Here is a 7,977-nt window from a genome sequence, read left to right on the forward strand (position 1 = left end):
TCATGTTTGATAAATACCTCCACACATATCATCAGTATCTTAACCTAGTGATTGAGTCCTCATTCCTTATGGTCGACCCATAGTATTCATTTAAAGCTCCATATATATGGTTGGCTCCCACGTTCAAATACATATTTATTATGTCCTTCAAGTACCACAACCGTAGCCACACTCATGCGACATGTTCTCATTCTCTATACATTATTAACATGTCATTTGAGGACCACAAACCTAGCCCCACTCATGTGGCAAGCTCCTATGATCAAATACACTATTAATATGTCCTTCAAGGACCACAAATCTAGCTCAACCCATATGACAAGCTTCTGTGAACACATTTCATTTATACCTGTTTCCAACACAAGTTGACAAACTAAGTTCCCTACTGTGGAGTTAATTTTCACACAATAAGACAATTACATGATAATTTTTATAGTTCATCATTTCAATCTCCTCTCATATAGCCACCTTCCATACATATAACTTAAATTTAAAGTACACACCTTAACAAGACTTCACTAGCCTTTTAACATTCCATTACTTTGTATAAACATCTCCTTATAAGAGTAAAACTTAGAAATTAAAACTTGAATTAAATGTTGAAAAATTAAAGAAGTTGAGGTAACAAGAACCTACATATTCCTCTTAAAGGTCTTGTTCCGCTTGCTTGGGTCCGCAAGGTTCTTAATTCTTAAACTTAAGGTTCTCAACTCTTTAACGTTCTAATATAAGCAATGCTATCATGTAAGTTTATTTCATACATACACACATATTATGCTTTATTTTTTCACATAATACCCATATTCCTTAAACAACCCAAAAAAATTAAAGAAAACCAAGAAAAAGCTAAAACACAAAATCGAGCTATCACAAAATTATAGCTAGAACAAACCGACTGTTTCTTGAATCGGTCTAGCTATTTCTCAAAATGGCTAGCCTATTTTTGCTTCCAGAAAATTTCCCTATTCTTTTTCTCTCAAGCCAAAACCTCAATCCTTGAAATCTTAAGTTTTTATTTCCTTTCAAGATTGTTGCGAAGTCATAGTCACACAAATTAATTACTTTAGCTTAAACAAATAAGATAGTATAGAGAAAGCAAATGGTCGATCCCACGAGAAAGATCTAGTTCATGTCATTATGCTAAATGATTCAAAGTTAAGGGGGGTTTCGAGATCATCTAAGCTATGTTAGGGTAAATAAAATAAAGTAATCAAACTAAATTAAATAAACCAAAACTTATTAAGAGAAAAACCTAGGTCTCAAGTAAACATCCACCAATAAAAATCAAAATTGATAATTGAAACGATACGTCAATTTATATTCTGAATATTTATCTTTCCTTAATATTAGTTAGTTAACCGATCTGCAGTATGACTAACCCTAACCATCAAACAACCACAACATCTACACTAGTAATTTAATTCAATAGCAGCCTTAAGAACTAGTTAGGTTGATAAATCTAGACAACATAACTATCTGCAGTCTATGCTCGATTTAATTGAATGTTTTCCCTAAGATTAACAATATAGATCAACCATATTTATTAAACCTAGTTGCTTCACAAGTTAAATATAATAACTCTGGTTTTGATCGAAAACTTAGTAATAGATTAGTTATAATAATTACTTAGAGTCCGCTCTAACAATCAAACTAAACAATCATAGTAAATAAGCATAGGGAAACATTCATTCTCATCATATAAACTGAAAACAAAAAAATAAAACAAATCTCATAGTTTTTAAAATCTGAAGGCTTTTGTATTCTTTCAACTAAGAAAAATAAATTAGCTTTGTATGACTATCAAAAAAATAAGGAAGAGAAAAGATGAAAACATAATTTCCGGTGTAGGAAAAAAGGTGAGAGTTTCTTTCTTCTTTTTAGCCGCCACCCTCTTTTTCTTTCTCTCTTTCCTTTTATTTGATGGAAAACCCTACTCCCCACATTCCTACTAATCCATTTGTATCCTAAAAAAAAAATATAGGAGTCTTTTTCAAAGTAGATAATCTATATTTAAGTAGTACAATAACTCTTTTCTATATAAAAAAAAATAGTATTGCATAAAATCTCCAAGCTTTGACTTTGGACTTACTGAAGTTAATTTGCCCAAATAAAGACCTTTTCCATATGAAGAACTAATTGCCGTGTTGGTGTGGATGTTTGGGAAATTAGTTGGACTTGTTTCTTCACAAAACTATCTGTTGGCAGAATTTATGGGCTGTCTTAGAAAACTCATATCTCTCTCATATGAGCTCGTTTTCTGCTGACATTTGGTAGGTTGATAGGTTTATGAGTCAAGAATAAAAAAAAAGTTTGCATCAAATGTACTTTTCTAACAAAAGATATTTAAGTTAGAACGACCAAAGGTCAAAATTAGCAAAATGCGAGACTTGTCTTTGAAGGCTGTGATTTCCATGCTTTTTTTATTTTTTTTCTTGCCTTATATGTATAAAAATATATGTATGTTAGCTTTCTAATGCCACTAGAATTACTTCATTTTGACCTCTACAACTCAAACTTTGCATAAAATATCGATCAAAGGTCAAATTTGTCAATATACAACACGGGTTGGAATATGGTCTGAATTTTATCTCCAAATTAATCATTTTAAAATCTTACATCTAAAAGTAACTTGAAAACATAAAATAAAGAATATCACGAAATTTTTTATATAAAACAAAGATCAATTCATATTCATACAAATTTCATACCTAACTCACCAAATAATGAATTCTTCAATGACACTCAATTACTACAAATTTTCCCCCCCCACAAAACTCATAAGGGTCGAGAAACCCCCATCTTCATACCTAAGGGCTTCTTTTCAAATCTTTCACAAAATTACATTTAATTCTATTCCTTATTCATAAAATTTCATTAGAAATCATGATTTTTCCTAACATTACTCAAAACCCTATAATTCAAGAATTCAAGAAACTTATCATTCAATCTAGTTTCCATAAATAACTACATATACTTCATTAAATATGTTCCCTTAACATTCATCATGAGTAAAATTCAACAAAGAATACACACCGTGAAATCCTTGTCTTGGTCGAGCCTATCTTCTTATGGTGTAGGGGTTTTTCTTTTAACAAATTAATCTATTCTTTACAATTAAACCTTATACTAATGTAATCTATGCATATTGTCATAATAGGCCCAATTTTACTGAAATTCTCAACATGAACCCTAGAAATTAACATGAGGGTTTTTCCTATATGCTCTAAGGTAATAGAAATTCTTTGTCCCTACACCCTTTAGGTTATATGAGCATCATTAATTCATCAAGATTCCTAAAACAAACTTCCCTCCTAAATTTCTCTTATTGGCTAAATTCTATACGCCCAAAACCCTAGGATTTTTCTTCAATTCTCTATGTTTTTCATCATACAATCCCTCTAACTCAAGTTCTCTACAAGCTAACAAAACCAATTGTGTCAAAAACACCCTTAATTTTTCTAAATCAACATAAACCCTAGTTTAAAAAATTTAAGGGTTTACACTCTTTCATCTAGTAATACAAATATTAGGTGTTTAGAGTGCTTTACCAAGTGGTTTTGTGTCAATTCAACCTTAATTGATAAATCTTCATCAATTCTTCTTTTTCTCCACAATCCTTGTACTTTTTCTTGTCTTTTTCTTGAATTCCTTCTTAAAATCTTTAAGGTTTTCTTTTTGTGAGTGTTTCTCTCATTTGAAAGAATTTCCTACAATATCACCACTATTTCCTTACATTCATACTTTTACGGACTCTTACGGCTACAAGTTTTTCTTTCACAAAGAAAATAAGTTCAAATTCTTGCCTTTGTTCTTTTTCTTTAATAATCATACCCTCTTCCTTTATTGTCTGGGAAACAATTTTTCCCTTTTTTTTAGTCTTTAGATTTCCTATTTTCCAAGTTGTGGTGCTTCCCTCCTAAATTGTTCTTAAAGTTTAGCTCTACTCCCTTCTTTTATACAATTTCAATCTTTTTTCTTAACAAAAACGATAGGGATTTTACATTCTCCCCTCCTTAGAGAAATTTCATCCCTGAAATTTACTTTCTTACCTTTGTTAAACGAGCTTGGATGCTTCCTTTTCATCTCCACTTCTTTCTCCTATGTTTCTTCTTTTACTTGAGAGTTCCTCCACAACACCCTTACCAAAAGAACTTTCTCATTCTTTTAACTTTTTTTTTCCTATTGTATCCATACTCCTTACATGTTTTATTTCCATTATCAAGTCCTCTTGGATCTTTATTGGGACTTGTGGCAATACACATGGGGGTCTACCATGGCTTTTTCAAAGTAATAACATATGAAACACGTCATGCAGTTTTGATATTATTGGAGGTAATTCCAATTGATAGGTTACTGGTCCAATACTTATTATGACTTTAAACGGACCAATACATTTCGGAGCCGACGTACCTTTTATTTTGAACAAAATGATATTCTTCCATGAGGCAACCTTTAGAAACACTCGATCCCTCACATCAAAGTCCAATGGTCTATTTTTATTATCAACATAGCTCTTTTATCTATATTGGGCCATTTTCATCCTTTATTTGATCACATTCACCTTGTCGGTAGTGATCTATACCAAATTAAAACCCAACAACTTCCTATCATCTACTTCCTCCCAACATACCAGAGTATGACATTTCTTTTATTATAATGCCTTAAAAGGGGCCATCTCCACTTTAGCTTGATAGTTATTATTATATGTGAATTCAACCAAGGGTAAATGATCTTCCCACTTTCATCCAAACTCTACGACACAAGCCCTCAACAAATCCTCAAGAGTATGTATAGTTCTTTCCAGTTATCCATTTTTTTATGGGTGAAAGGAAGTGTTTATCTCTAATTTTGTCTCTGGTGTATGTTGAATGCTTGGCCATAACCGAGAGGTGAACCTTGGATCTCGATTGTATATAATAGTTACTGGCACTCCATATAATCTTATCACCTCATCTATATACAAAGTCCATTGAGATATCCTCCCATTTCCATTCCCAAATTAGGAGGGTTGCAATTTTATCACAGGCTTCTGATGTTTAACCTTCATTTATTGACAGATTCCACAATTTGCTATAAATTTTGCTACTTCCCTTTTCATCATTGGTGATTAAAAACTCCTTTAAGTCCTTGTACATTTTGGTGCTTCCGGGGTGCATTGTAAATTTGGACTCATAAGCCTCAATATGCAATTCCTCCTTCAAAGACTTATCATTAAATACATAAGCTCACCTTGCTATGAACCATTCTTTAAAATTGGAAAAGGCATTTGAACACTTGAATTTATCTCTTTCCTTACTTCTTCTATTTTTAGATCTTTTTCTTGAGCCTTCAACACTTTATCCTTCAATATTGACTGCACATTAACCTATGCTTACCATGTTCCTTCAAACCCCAAAGTCAAATGTGCACATATTCCTCTTAATACCTCTAATAATTCCTTTCTACCCAAAATGATCTCCTTATCACCCTTCATTCTATTCTTCTAATTTAGTGCATTAGCCATCATATTTTCCTTTCCAAGATGATACTAAAAGACATAATCATAATCTTTTATCAATTTTACCCAACCCTTTTGTTTCATATTCAATTCCTTCTGTGATATTAGATACTTCAAACTCTTACAGTCAATATAAAGTTGTACAAAAATGCCATACAAATAATGTCTCCAAACCCTTCTACCACCAGTTTTAGGTCATGTACATGATAATTCACCTCATGGGTTTTCAATTGCCTTAATGCATATGTTATGACTTTCCCATGCTACATCAATATATGTCTTAAACCCTTCGTTAATGCATCACTATACACTACGAACCCCTCGGTCTCCAATGAAAGAGTCAATATAGAAGCAGTTATGAGCCTTTTCTTCAATTCCTGAAAACTTACCTCGCATTCCTTAGTCCATTAAAATTTCACTCTCATTTTCCCCTATAAGTCACTTCCTTACAATCATCACCGAGAAAGGTCATCACCTTCATAAAACAATCCATCAGTGATCTATATACACTCAACCAATCCATTTCTAGTATAATGTCAAAATCATATATCTTTAATGGGATTAAATTTATTCTCATTGTTTTCCCCCCAACTGACACAACGCACCTTGTACATACATATTTGATGTCTACAGACTCACCTAATGATGTACTAACCACTATTCCCCTTTCTAACATGCTTATATCCAAATTCAACTTATTCACAATTCTAGAAGCTGCAAAAGAATAAGTAGAACCCAAATCAAACCAATCATAATTGAGCAAGAGTTTAATTTCATCATACCTACCACTACCTCAGTTGTAGCTCTAACATCCTCATAAGTTAGATGATTGACCCTCCTCTAAGTCTTTTCTTATTGCACCCTGGGTTGCCCCCGAGTAGTACTACCCCTAAATTAAGTAAGTTCCATAGGCCTGTCTATAGTTATTGACTGTTAATGACCCTATGCTAAAAACTAGGATCCCTGACTCATCATCCTCAAAAAACATTCCCTTTTAAAATGTCCTATCTCTCCATAATGGAAACAACCTACCCATAAGTGCTTACATTCTTTCCACATGAGTCCCTTTTATCTACATATATAACACCGTCCCACTATGACTAAACAATCCCTAGGATGCTTCTGATTGCATTTACCACATAGGTGAAATGATGACATCATTCATCCCATAGAACCTCCAACCGAATTAATCCTTCAGTATATAGACCCCCATATGTCCCTTCACCACTAGATTGTGTTGTTTCCCTTAAAAACCCAATAGTAGCAATGCTTCCTTCTTTTGATCTGCCCAGGAAATATTCTATTTCCCCCCTTCTTAGGTGGGGGCAATTGTTTTTGGTAGAAAACACCATTTCTTTCGTTTTCTTAACTTTATTTGCTCCTTATAACCTTCACCCTGTTTTTCTTCCTTCAGCATAACCTCCAAGGATTGAGTTTTTCAATTAACTCTCTCATAATCTTAGGTTGCAAGGCAATCATTCCATTTCTAGGATCCTGCCTGAGTCCATCTTTAAGCCTTTCAATTTGATTCTATTCAGTCAACACCATAGTGATAGCCTGTATGGAAAGGTCTTGCAACCGTCTTTCATAATCCAATGCCAACATGTTACCATGTCTAAATGCAAGAAACTTTTGTTCCTTATCTTTACGATGTTGTCGGGAGTAATATTTTGTTTTAAACTCAAACTTAAAATCACCCTATGTTATCACCTTTTCCTATCTCTTTTGTCTCACCGTGGTCCACTATGAATGAGCTCTGTTCGACAAAAACTATGCCATACAAGACACTTATATATTTTTTGGTAGGGATATTTGAGTAAGAGACTACCCTACCTTACATAGCCAATATCCAACTACTTTAGCATTCTCCTCTGCCAAGAAAGGCACCGACTAATTTCCCTTATACACTTTATCTAATGCACCATAATATGGACAATGTCCCTAAATGCTGCATTAGCAGCCCATACATCCTAGCCATAATAGCTTCCACCACTTCAAGTAGGATCCAGAAAGGTCACATGTACCCTTGTTTAAACCACGAGTCGAGGTTTAACATTCTATCCCCCTTCACCTATCATCACTGGTGGTGCTTCTACTTGAATCGACACGAGGTTTCCTTGAGATTCTAATGTTTCTCCATACACATATTGCACCTGAACTATAGGCATATAAGAGGCACTGTTAGCTAAAAGGTCATCTAAGTGTTCCTCCTCCACATTCATATTTTGACTTCTCCCTCTCACAGAAGATGGGTTAGTCCTGGTTCCATGTCTAGTGTGAACCATCCTGTTTCAATTTCAAATTTTCATTTAATTAGTATCATTATGTCTACTAAACCAAGCCATTACTCTGATACCAATCTGTAACAACCCCAACATACTCACTATGTGATCATACAAGATAACCAGTAATATACTATATAAGTAGTGTTAATTGTTTTTTAAAAACACAACCTTAGGTGACTTATGCCCACCCAAAAC

The sequence above is a fragment of the Populus trichocarpa genome, chromosome 15, assembly GCF_000002775.5.
Source record: "Populus trichocarpa isolate Nisqually-1 chromosome 15, P.trichocarpa_v4.1, whole genome shotgun sequence".
In the NCBI taxonomy this organism is placed as follows: domain Eukaryota; kingdom Viridiplantae; phylum Streptophyta; class Magnoliopsida; order Malpighiales; family Salicaceae; genus Populus; species Populus trichocarpa.